The sequence below is a fragment of the Anabrus simplex genome, chromosome 1, assembly GCF_040414725.1.
Source record: "Anabrus simplex isolate iqAnaSimp1 chromosome 1, ASM4041472v1, whole genome shotgun sequence".
NCBI classification, from domain to species: Eukaryota; Metazoa; Arthropoda; class Insecta; order Orthoptera; family Tettigoniidae; genus Anabrus; species Anabrus simplex.
In genome coordinates this window covers 448379434-448393215 of record NC_090265.1, presented here as the reverse complement: position 1 = coordinate 448393215, position 13782 = coordinate 448379434, and positions in this window count along the sequence as shown.

Here is a 13782-nt window from a genome sequence, read left to right as displayed (position 1 = left end):
GCTGTAAGCTTGCACCCGGGAGACAGTGGGTTCGAACCCCACTGCCGGTAGCCCTCAATATATTTTTCCGTGGTTTCATACTAGGCAAATTATGGGGCTGTACCTAAATTCAGGCCAAGACCGCTTCCTTTCCACTCCTAGGCGTTTCCTATCCCATCATCGCCATTTGTGTCGGTGCGACGTAGGCCTTAAAGCAAATTGTAAAAAACGACGTTACTTCTCCTAGATTGAATGACCAAAAGGATCCTGAATTCTAAATTTAAATTTAAATTTTAAATTTTAAATTTAAATTCCGTGATGAAGGTTCTGACACAAGGTAGGACTTCAGTAGCAAAGAGCCTATTATTGCCATTACCATTACCATTATTATTATTATTAGTTTTAGTAGTAGTAGTATTATTATCTCCAGTGTATTAGAGTGAATCTTGAAGATACACGTCGTCGTATTATCTCTGCGTGCATACAACACATACACGCTGGGCTGAGTAGCTTAGGCGATAGACCACTGGCTTGGGAACCCCAACATGTCAGGTTCGATCTTGGCTCAGTCCGGTGGTATTTGAAGGTGCCCAGATACGTCAATTTCATGTCGGCAGGTTTATTGGCATGTAAAATAACTCCTACGGGACAACATTCCGGCACCTCGGTGCCCCAAAAACCATAAGTATGTAGTTGGACGTAAAACCATTATTATTATTATTATTATTATTATTATTATTATTATTATTATTATTATTTTTATTATTATGTCCGACTCGTTGGCTGAATGGTTTGCGTACTGGTCTTCGGTTCAGAGGGCCCCGGGTTCGATTCCCGGCCGGGTCGGGGATTTTAACCATCATTGGTTAATTCCAGTGGCCCGGGGCTGGGTGTTCGTGCTGTCCCCGACATCCCTGCAACTCACACACCACACATAACACTATCCTCCACCACAACAACACGCAGTTACCTACACATGGCAGATGCCACCCACCCTCATTGGAGGGTCTGCCTTACAAGGGCTGCACTCGGCTAGAAATAGCTACACGAAATTTATTTATTATTATTATTATTATTATTATTATTATTATTATTATTATTATTATTATTATTATTATTATTATTATTATACACTCTGTTCACTCGCTGCTGTTGCTAGTGTAGTAACTGTCTCATCGGCCTACATCCCTAATAGAATCCCTAATAGAATTTGCCACAAGATTTTGTACATCTGACATATCAATTCAGTAACCGGAATGTAACATTTTATTTAAGTTAAGTAAAATAATCTCATTATCTGGTTCTAAATATTAAACCTCAACACTTCGCATCAGCAATGAAGTCTTATCTGCGGTTCTTTAGAAGAGCTCCAGAGGAATGTAGCCGAATGAATTTAGGTATGGGACGTTTCTAAATTAATTAATATGGCACACAATTTATTTCAATTCCACGGATAATAGTCACCTCCAGAATGCCACTACATACCTATAAAGCAAACAGCTTAACATAGCTTGAATCTTTATAATGCTGTTTTAAAACCAGTTTCTATGTTTGGGTTGTGTAAAAACTAATTTGTTACTTTTATAGAATACATATTCCTTTGATATAATATATATCATTTTAATAGGATACGCTAAATAAACAGATGGAAGATAAACACGTAACCCTACATTGAAATGGCCATTACTCTTACAAACGTCACCACTATGTTTTTGTAGAACCCGCCACATACTTTTATGGAACAGAATTATCTACCATAAAACAAATGTATATATGTTGCGTATACCAATACTGTTTTAATGACTCTCATAGAATTACGCACTAACTTCCAAATAGTCTGAGCAAGACTACAGTAGTTTCATCCTCGAAATGAAGACATGTGTTCAACAAATAATTTAATGCCCATAAGTATGTCACCTAGGTTTTAATATTTGCATACGTGACCTGTGGAGGTTTAGGGATTAACTCCCTCTCCACTGGAGATGTCTCGAGGTAGAGCCGTGAGTCCATCTTAAATTCGTGGGCGTTCGATCTCATATTCTGGAAAAACAAAATTGTGCACATTCCAAAAGAAGAAATCTGATGTGTAAAGTGGAGACGGAAGGATTAAGGCAGAACTTTAAGGTGCTTAGTAAATCGTGCTTATTAGGCCTGTATAAATAATATGTGAAATATGATAATCTGCCACTACTAACATGTGTATTTGTAATGGAATTTGGTCTATGAGAATTAAGATGCCGTAGGCTATATGCGAACTATTATCCCGTCATGCGCATGAAGTTGAAGGTGATAAAACACAGAAAATCACTTCTGGAAAATTCGAGAACTCACTTCAATTCTCTATCGTCTTACTGATGTTAATGTATATTCTTTCAGTCTCCTTAAAACTCATTATAACTTTTGTGTCAGGGCCGGAAAAAGAACCCAGACCAATCAGATGGGAAGATACTCTACTAGACAATAGGGCAGGGGGAAGGGGTCGACGACGACGACTATGCTACACACTTTGTACGAATAATGTCATCCAATAATCATACGAGGTCATGATAAAAAGGATCAAGATAATTAAAATGAGGGTAAGAACCAACTCTCTACCTAACAATTGCTTATTATCTATCATACTGTATGAGAGTGGAAGGTGGATAGCCTATATTATATATCACATTAAACCAAACCAAACCCCGTGGTACTACAGCCCTTGAAGGACCTTGGCATACCAAGCGACCGCTGCTCAGCCCGCAGGCCTGCAGATTACGAGGTGTCGTGTGGTCAGCACGTTGAATTCTCTCGGCCGTTATTCTTGGATTTCTAGACCGGGGCCGCTATCTCACCGTCAGATAGCTCCTCAATTATTATCACGTAGGCTGAGTGGACCTCGAACCAGCCCACAGGTCCAGGTAAAAATCCCTGACCTGGCCGGGAATCGAGCCCGGGGCCTGCGGGTAAGAGGCAGGCATGCTACCCCTACACCACGGGGCCGGCTTTATATATCACATAAGTTGCAGATAACGAACATGAGGGAAGTAAGGATGGTAACAAAAATGCGAACGATGGCAAAAATATATTTGTGATTGAAAGATAAATGCCAGGTGAAGAATGAGAATATTGGAGAAGCAGTACGTAGTATATGGGTCTGTGTGAGGTGGTGTCATATGTGTTAAACGGTGAAGGCGACCAAGAATTTGTAACAGGTTCTTCACGAATGATAACAGTGGATGGCAGTGGTTTCTTTCAGTTTATATTTTTTGTACTGTTTTCTGGTATTAGGAACCTTGATTTTGATATTTAGAAATGCTTTAATCTTTTGTTTGCGATATTTTTCGCAAGTTTAGTCACGAGTAAATTCGATATTACTGTAAGTGTCTCCTGTTATATTATTTTATAATCTGCATCAATTGAGTAACTGCCAAGGATAAAATCGTAAAAGAAATAGTCATTTTCTGTCCTTTTATAAAAGGATTAATATGAACAATGATGAAGTTAGTATTAACCGGACTGTATCCCACATGCAAAGCAAGCGTCCCGAAACATTTTTTTCTACTGTTTCTGATATTCTGTGCTCTTCTACCAACAACCACAGCATCACGTGAGAAAGACTAGGCTGTCAAAACAGACTCACATCAAACTGCAGAAACGCTCTGAAGATGGAGACATTGCGTGATCTGTTAAGGGTTTCCACTGTATAAATGTACTCCCTGTAGTTCACTTCGACCCAACTACTATTATAGATAGAAGGTACTTCAGTGCAGAAATTCAGCATCCCGTAGGCAACCTGCGCGTCGTGATGAGAATGAAATGATGATGAAGACGACACATACACCCAGCCCCCGTGCCAGCGAAATTAACCAATGATGACCCTGCCGGGAATCGAACCCGGGACCTCTGTGACCAAAGGCCTGCACGCAAACCATTTAGCTACGGAGGCGGACGGAGTGCAGAAAGACAGCGCTATAAACCATGAAAATATGAAGTGTATATTTTTATAGTTATACTTCATATTTAATAGAATTTCATTGGAATATACAATATTCGTCAGTATTACTAAAATAAGAAGGGGGAAATAATATTATATAACTTCGATTCGATTTGTAAAAAATAAATAGACAACCAAAGTATTTAGAGAAGCTACTCATTTCTGGTCTCAAATTCCATCCCCTGGACAAGAAGATTACTGCATTCAACCGTAGAGAATTGCAGGAGAGACCTAGTGGAAGACATTTTCATTCAATGTTTCAGATTAAGAGTCCTAAAAGCAGAAATAGTTCCAATATTAGCTGCAGAAAGATGACGAGAGTAGTGGCTTGTCAAGTGTACAGTGCAAAAATTATGTATGTTTTATGCTTGTGTGTTCAAGGGTAAGTCAATAAGAAATTTCTGTGTTTTATTGTTCAGAAAGAAGGGAACGGAGTTCTTTCGAACTGATGTATCCGATAGTTTGTAGACACCCTGAGGTGCACAAGTCGTTAAACCAGAACGTTGGTACAGCGGTAGTTATGAATGCGTCCACCGACATCAGATGTATTCGTCATTGGTGAAATCTTACGGGAGAGCAGACGTAAGTTGGAGGTGTTCAACGAACAGAATGCCACTCTATATTCAGGAAACGGAGGCAATCTTTTTACATATTTGATAAATGCTTGAATAACTTGGGTTATTTTCTCGAAAAGTAAAGGAGTATGCCAAAATAATCTAGTGTTCTTTGGTTTGAGCAATATTTACCTAATCACCTTCAAAACGTATCGTCGTGTGTATGTATATACACTGACTGACAGTGACAATGCAACACCAAGGAGGAGTGGTTCGAAAGGGATGAAAGTTGGGGAAAAAACAGAGACGGCACGGACGAATAATTGATGTTTATTTCAAACCGATATGCAGGTTACACAATGCGCACGGCATCGACTCAGTAGGATGTAGGACCACCGCGAGCGGCGATGCACGCAGAAACACGTCGAGGTACAGAGTCAATAAGAGTGCGGATGGTGTCCTGAGGGATGGTTCTCCATTCTCTGTCAACCATTTGCCACAGTTGGTCGTCCGTACGAGGCTGGGGCAGAGTTTGCAAACGGCGTCCAATGAGATCCCACACGTGTTCGATTGGTGAGAGATCCGGAGAGTACGCTGGCCATGGAAGCATCTGTACACCTCGTAGAGCCTGTTGGGAGATGCGAGCAGTGTGTGGGCGGCCATTATCCTGCTGAAACAGAGCATTGGGCAGACCCTGAAGGTACGGGAGTGCCACCGGCCGCAGCACATGCTGCACGTAGCGGTGGGCATTTAACGTGCCTTAAATACGCACTAGAGGTGACGTGGAATCATACGCAATAGCGCCCCAAACCATGATGCCGCGTTGTCTAGCGGTAGGGCGCTCCACAGTTACTGCCGGATTTGACCTTTCTCCACGCCGACGCCACACTCGTCTGCGGTGACTATCACTGACAGAACAGAAGCGTGATTCATCGGAGAACACGACGTTCCGCCATTCCCTCATCCAAGTCGCTCTAGTCCGGCACCATGCCAGGCGTGCACGTCTATGCTGTGGAGTCAATGGTAGTCTTCTGAGCAGACGCCGGGAGTGCAGGCCTCCTTCAACCAATCGACGGGAAATTGTTCTGGTCCATATTGGAACAGCCAGGGTGTCTTGCACATGCTGAAGAATGGCGGTTGACGTGGCGTGCGGGGCTGCCACCGCTTGGCGGCGGATGCACCGATCCTCGCGTGCTGACGTCACTCGGGCTGCGCCTGGACCCCTCGCACGTGCCACATGTCCCTGCGCCAACCATCTTCGCCACAGGCGCTGCACCGTGGACACGTCCCTATGGGTATCGGCTGCGATTTGACGAAGCGACCAACCTGCCCTTCTCAGCCCGATCACCATACCCCTCGTAAAGTCGTCTGTCTGCTGGAAATGCCTCCGTTGACGGCGGCCTGGCATTCTTAGCTATACACGTGTCCTGTGGCACACGACAACACGTTCTACAATGACTGTCGGCTGAGAAATCACGGTACGAAGTGGGCCATTCGCCAACGCCGTGTCCCATTTATCGTTCGCTACGTGCGCAGCACAGCGGCGCATTTCACATCATGAGCATACCTCAGTGACGTCAGTCTACCCTGCAATTGGCATAAAGTTCTGACCACTCCTTCTTGGTGTTGCATTTGCTCTGTCAGTCAGTGTAAGTATGCATGCATGTATAATTATTTATTTGTGAATTTATCCGTTTAATTAATTAAATAATGAACATTTATTATAGATGATTATGTAATGAACCTGTTTACAGGCAAATGGGTTGATTAGAAATACATGTTTACGCTAGCTTCTTTATCTTGGTAAACAAATGTGTTATGAAAGATGTTACGAAATGGACAAGAGCCTAACATACGACCCAAACTCGATTTGCATGATATTCATCCTATCTAATTCTATTTGTTAATATATTTGCCAATACCAAACGAGTTGGCCGTGCGGTTAGGAGCGCGCAGCTGTGAGCTTGGATTCGGGAGTTAGTGTGTTTGAACCCCACTGCCGGCGGCCCTGAAGGTGGTTTTGCGTGGTTTCTCAATTTTCACACCAGGAAAGTGCTTAATTAAGGCCACGGCCGCTTCCATCTCATTCCTAGCCCTTTCCTCTCCCATCGTCACCATAGGACGTATCTGAGTCGGTGCGACGTAAAGCAACTCGTAAAAAAATGCTAATTTTCTGGTAGGCTAAATGTGTGGTTCGAATAAACATTTATGAAAATATATGAAGAAATATAAAACTAAATTACAGTTTTTAAATAATCTTGTTTCATTATAGAAAATATTATTTTTAAATCTTAAAGATAATGTTACTTCTATTGAATTTGATCAGACGACAAATATCTCAGGGTTCAGTAAATTTCTATTTAGTGTGATAGAGAATGCCTCATTTTCAAGTGTCTTTCTATAATACCTTCTGTTATAGTAAATATTCTACCAGTCAAGAAGTCCACGTTTCAAGTCTATAAAGATGTATAATGAAACTGATCGTGTCTACAGCTTCCAGAAAGAAACGTGAGCATTTTCTATATTAATACATCTGAAGAACGTACATTATTTTGCATTCGAGTTCCGAATAAAGTTGTGAAAGTGAAAAAAAGTTACTTTAATGATTTTCCTATTTTGAAATTTCACTTATTGAAATATTTCTGAAATCTTATGGTTTGCACAGATTTAGGATACTATTTTCACTTTACTAGAAATTCGATGTAAATCAAATAATTCTGAGATAATTCGCACTTAGTTCACAGTCCTTCCTAACAAGGAACACTGTCAATTTAAAGGCGTGGTTAACGTCACTTTAACCTTCATCATGACATCCTTTTAATACATCCGTACCCAGTAATATTAGAATAGGTTTACACGAACAATCATGCTTAGTTTCACTGAAGTTTGTCCAATGTGTCATGTTCAATGACATTTTTCTTAACACATCTAAAATTAACCATATTATTTGTTTGAAATAGTACGTTTAATTTAACCCGTGGAATATTTATTCCTTAAAAGGACAGGCCTCACGCTGGTGCAGTACGGCTCTTTGGCATCTCGAGGTCACGAATAGTCGTGTCCAATACTGGACAAGGCTACGACTCAATAACACATGGTAGACACGTGTCGATCAGAATATTAACAAGTTATCATCTGCCGAATGTCTAACTCACAGTCAACCTCTGCTAGGCTATAGAGATACAGTAGTTACCCTGAATAGTCTCACAGGTCTGTTTATATTTGTTAAATTGGCTCTTTTTTTCAGACATTGATTCTATTAGTATGAACGGAGATGGTGTAACGGTCAAGATATTTGTCTTCTGAATAAAAGGGCGAAGGTTCAATTTAGTCTTCTTTCTTATTTTCTAGATTAACATACTTTAAAGCCTTACAAATGAGTTCCCACTTGGGAGAGCATTACAACTTTCCCATATGAATTAAAGTGTCAAGATGAACATGATTGTGAAATGTAGAATTTCGCAACCTTTGCAACTAAAACAAAGTAACGTAAACTCGTATCCTCGCCCCGAGGTGGCGCAGCTCTTGCCTGTAACAACGCCAATGGAGGTGAGCGTGTGGCCTGCGGAAAGGCCTGGTACAGATCTTTCGAGCTGACGCCGTATAGGCGACCTGCACGTCTAACAGGATGACTCCCTACCAACGTATGATGAATTATAATGCTTAGTACAGCACATACACCAGCCCCCGATCTATTGGAATTAACCAACGAAAGGCAAAGTCTCCGACTCAGCCGGCAATCGAATCCGGGACCTGTTGGACATGGAGCTGGATGGAGGCAATCTTTTTACATATTTGGTAAATGCTTGAATAACTTGGATTATTTTCTCGAAAAGTAAAGGAGTATGCCAAAATAATCTAGTGTTCTTTGGTTTGAGCAATATTTACCTAATCACCTTCAAAACGTATCCTCGTGTGTGTGTATATAAGTATGCATGCATGTAATTATTTATTTGTGAATTTATCCGTTTAATTAAATAATGAACATTTATTATAGATGATTATGTAATGAACCTGTTTACAGGCAAATTTTGTACGGTCTCCCAGGTGGCAGATTCCCTATCTGTTGTTTTCCTAGCCTTTCAGCCTTCCAGCCTTCCCCTCAAGCATAGCCTTCACACTGGGCTAGAAATGCGAATTTTGTAATTCTAGCCTTCTCAGCCGATGGCAAGTAAAGAATTTCAAAAATTGATTTTATTCTGATTATTCTTTATTTAGTATTCATCCGTATCATCAACTAACAAGTCACGTACTATTAGACGTACACGTACTACAGATTAAAACTCCGTATACAGTATGACACTCATGCTTCTTAGATTGTGAATATCCACATTTAAAACTCCCTTTTGGTTTGCATTAATCTAGTTTAAATTCAATATAAATCCGTTATGACTTATTTTGTACTTGAATTAATCGTTTGCAGGAACACATGGACTACTAATAAGATTACATGTCGACAATCTTTACTGTTCCCTCACAAGACGGTCCTATTTCACTGAACTCGGTGGTAAGAAAACAAAGACGTTATAGCCGAGTGACGCCATCACTGCTCATCAAAGTGATCCCCGTACGAATACTGACCAAAGCAAGTGCCTTCTTCTTCTTCTTCTTCTTCTTCTTCTTCTTCTTCTTCTTCTTCTTCTTCTTCTTCTTCTTCTCCTTCTGCTGCTGCTGCCACTACTACTACTACTGCCATCTCCTCACAGAAGGTTGGAAACCGATATATAGTACGTTTTTCCTATTTTTTGTTTCACATATCAGGGTGTCGAACTACTGTCGGAGGTTCCTCGCCTTCGTCAATGTTTCGCTTATATCTTTTACTCATTTGCTTACATATTTATTTACAGTATTTATTCTTAAGTCACAAACTTCTTGTACACAGCCAAATATGACTTTGAAACACAAAAATAATATTTCCGAATTATGTCCAAAGTTTGCAATTCTGGCGCATTCTGCGCTTCCTGAAACTGTTCATCTTCATTAGAAGAAGATCGGATATTGGAACAAGTTTTTCATGGTTTGTTCTTCACCGCATTCGGACTTTTTGTTGTCAGTATCTGTGTATCCCCCATCTCGCTTGGTGACAATGAACCTGTCTACTCATGCCCACAGTCCATTCAAATATTTCCATACAGTCCAGTTTTCACTGTAGCGAGATGGTAAACCTTGCGCTACTGTCATCTGTCTCGGAATGTTAGGTATCTTGGCTCTCCACAATTTTACTCTTGCCGTTTCAGGTGATACAGTTAGTTCCCATGATGTTTTCGGGACATCCTCCCTAGACTTGATTCTTTGAAGTGGAAGTACATGGCCGTGCAGTGGATGAACACTTTCTCATTTTATTCTAATCTCCTTGATCGCAGCTACTTCTCTACGAATACCGGATAAATAAAGACCTACAAGCTGACACAGGCGCTACTGGAGCAGACTTTAAGCAACCTGTCACTAACGTATAAGTCTCATTGAGGGCCACCTGTTTGACATGAGATGATGAATACCAGTACTAAACTGGACATGCATATTCTGCGACGAAATAACAAAAGGCCATAGCTTTTTATATTGCATTCTATTACAAGTTGTAAAGGACTGTATTTGTCATTTCGGAAGATGTGATTGAAATAAGCTGCTTTCCTATGTTTAGGATTAACATTTCACATGATTCCCGATCATAACGGAGTACCTCATCGGTGGTGACGTAGCCTACCCACGGGATCTTGAACATTCTGCGATACATTTCAAAAGCCTGTAGTTGATTTACTTGCGAAGCCTTTAGTATCCATTCGTCGTTACCGTACACATAATTTTTAAAATTAAAAGTTACCTCTCTCGTGTCCGCAATCCACGTATTTATAAAACTAGAGAATCCGTGGCTATGAACAAAATAAAAAGTCACATAAAACTACAAACTTCCATTTGCTTTTCAAGAAATGTTTCATGGATTAAACTTATGAATATGTATTTCGTGTAGCATATCGTCGTTGTCGGGACGAAACCTCCTATGTGAAAATAGATCTTTGGCCGGTAAGGTTCTGTCATCTAAGGTGCAATATTGTGTGAATGCTGTCAAGGCATTCTCGCTCTTCACGATGTATGTGCTGCGGGTCAGTATATCTCCAAAAATATTATCACATAGGAGGTTTTGTCCCGACAACGACGATATGCTGGACACAGGCCAGTTCACTACCTCTTCACTTGCTTCATGAAGCTCTTGGTATCCACCCTGGAAACTCCAAAGCGAGAATAGCACTACCCCATGGTGGCTGCCTGCGCCGAGTCACCGCAGTCACACTAAGGGCTGCAAATTTTTCACCACCTGTGGAGCCAGAAGATGCATCTTCCAAGACCAGTTTGGACACTGTTCAGTGAAGCGCAGATCCTTCTTCGAAGATGAACACGAGGTTTCGTACAAGGCTCGGAGATCAACCCTATCCCGTCAGTGTTTGACGCAGCCCACTCTTCCCGCCAAGTTTCATCCATGTTGTACTGGAGTTCAACCAGCCTCTTACCTACTTGCCATTTGGGATGTCAACATTTTAATATACCTTGATTCTGTAGCTTACAGCCACAGTGTATTTTAACCATTCCTTCTTCAGTTCTGTTAGCCTTCGAAGGTGGGGATAGATATTGGTTGATATTGGCAGTCAGTGGCATATACAGTCCTCACAGTATCATTCATCTGAAAATAAAATTTTCTTGCGATTCCTGTGCACTGTTTATCCACACATTAGTGGATTGTTCTTCAGCTGTGTATACTAGGGCAAGCGCTATTCGGAGGACAGTTCCATTTGCTCCCCTACTTGTGCCACTGAGTTTGTGAAGGATGTTGTTGCGTGCTCTAACCTTCGCTGCTGTTCTGCAGATAAATTCTTTGTACGTCAAATAGCGATCGATCACCACGCCCAATTACCGGTACTTTGGACGAGTGCAACACTTTCGCTATTGGGCCCTCCTGTTGTCTGGATGAAATGTACTAACCTCCGTTCGATTTGCACTAGGTTTCTATCGCTCGGTGTTAAAGTGTCTATCCAATTTCAGGAAATCTTGTGTGAGAGTGGCTTCAGCAGTCTCGTATTCTGCGGACTGAGCTGTCAAGGTAATACTACCACCATATATAAACTTTCTGCATGCAGGTTTTTTAATATTTTTAGAATTGGATTTACGTCGCACCGACACAGATATGTCTTATGGCGATGATGGGATAGGAAAGGTCTAAGAGTGGAAAGGAAGCGGCCGTAATCTTAATTAAGTTAGATCCTCAGCATTTACCTGGTGTGAAAATGGGAAACTACGGAAAACCCTCTTCGGTTTTGCCGACAGTTGGGGCTCGAACCCACTATCTCTCGGATGCAAACTCACAGCTGCACGCCCCTAACCACACGGCCAACTCACCCGGTCTGCATGGAGTAGATAGAACAAGTGCAGTATAGAGACTGAAGAGAAGTGGAGCAAAAACTTAATCCTGTGGCAGTCCATCATTAAATCTGTGGGATCTGCTTATATTTCCATTTATATGTACTTCAATTAGTCGGTTTCATAACTTATTGTTGAATAAGGAAGCTACGGTCTTGCCGTTACTTTTTACCTGACTGTGGCATTTACTGAAGATACTTCTACGAAAACCGCAATGGTTTTCATTTTTTCTTGAAATCGCTGCTCAATATGATAGGTTAGTCCCAACAGCTGATCGCTATTGCTTTAGCTGGGTTTGAATCCTGCCTGTTCCACTGATTCCACTGTGCTGATTTACTGGAGCTGAGATTCGACTATAGGTTAATCTTTCCAGAAGAACAATTGGTTGGTATTATTCCGCATTACAGCTGTTTTTTTCCAGTCTTTACTACGGCAACAATTTTTTCTCTTAATATTAGATGGGAGTCTTCTTTTCCTTAAGATGTCAGTAAATAATTTAGCAAGCCATATCAGGGATGTAGGAGCACGGTTCTTCGGGAATTCAGGATAGATGCCATCCAAGACTGCAGCTTTCCTTGATTTCTAATCATTCTAAATAAAAGATAGAGCAGGAACATTTTACTTAAGTAATAGTAACACTAATATTTGTACATTAAATTATGAGAATGTCAAATGGAAATAAATTAAACAAATATACATCACATACTTATACTTTTAAGGGTTTCCTTTTCAAGTTACAGCACGAAATTCATCTGATCTCTAGCCATTTCATTAAGGAATGTTATTCTTTGCGATAAACGTTATTTTGGCCTCTAGCCTTTCCTCCTCCCACCACCCCACTGTGGGGAACCAGGACAGGGTAGACTATGTCCAAGGCAACAACTTTCTGTAGTAAGAGGTAACTAAAAGAGTCTGTTAGCTACATTAATGATCCATTGGCGGAGTATGACATTGTTTCAACTTACTTGTGTCATCCTTCTTTCCTTCAACGTTACTATCCAACCTCCCTTGGTCCACTCTTGTTCTCGTTCGATCCCAAAAGTACTAGGTTTGAGACTCCTAAAGAGTCTTTTGTTTTCATGTTCTTCCTGCCCCTTCCCTTTCTTTGGCTGATACCATAATTCTTCGCAGCATTACATTTATTTCTTTTTCCTTTATGATTAGTAATAAGAGGAGATGGTTACCTAATTGTACTTCCCCTTAAAACAATAATCACCCTCACCATAGTCTAGTATTAAAGTTTTTCTCACCTGTTATAATCTGAGCAGATCGGAAATGTTTTCTCGTGTATTCTTTCCGTCTAAGTAGCCATTTTGAAATGTATAAGTGAAAGAATGACTGAACAAAAGGTAGAGTCAGTGTTCACGTGCTTTGCTTTTCGACTTACGAACTTAACGTTCATATGCACATCACGTATTCCATTGTTTTAATAGGCGAGTCACTTCCGTTATACACTCTTTCCTTCTCCCAGGCCACCTCCCCTCCCTGTCGCACAATATAACATAGTATATGTCATTAATGTTCATCGTTCGGATTACATAAGCAGTTTTATGCATACTCATTTCATACAATTTTTTTGTGTCGGTTTTTATCGCTTTTCTGTATAGCATCGTAGAAAATTTCGCCGAAGTGGAGGTGTGAATGTATTGTCTCTTCCCTTCTTTTATATGGCAGTAAAATTCTTCCTTTACAAGCTACAACGACTTCTTTCGTGATTTCATTTGATGACATGTTTCCTATAAAGACGATTGGCTGTGTAGTTCCTTTACAGCGACAATGGAAGCCAGTAGAATGTACACTGAGAATGTAAAACTGCAAAACAATACCCCAAGTGAACCGCGAGGAAATGTTTCCTTCAGAATACGA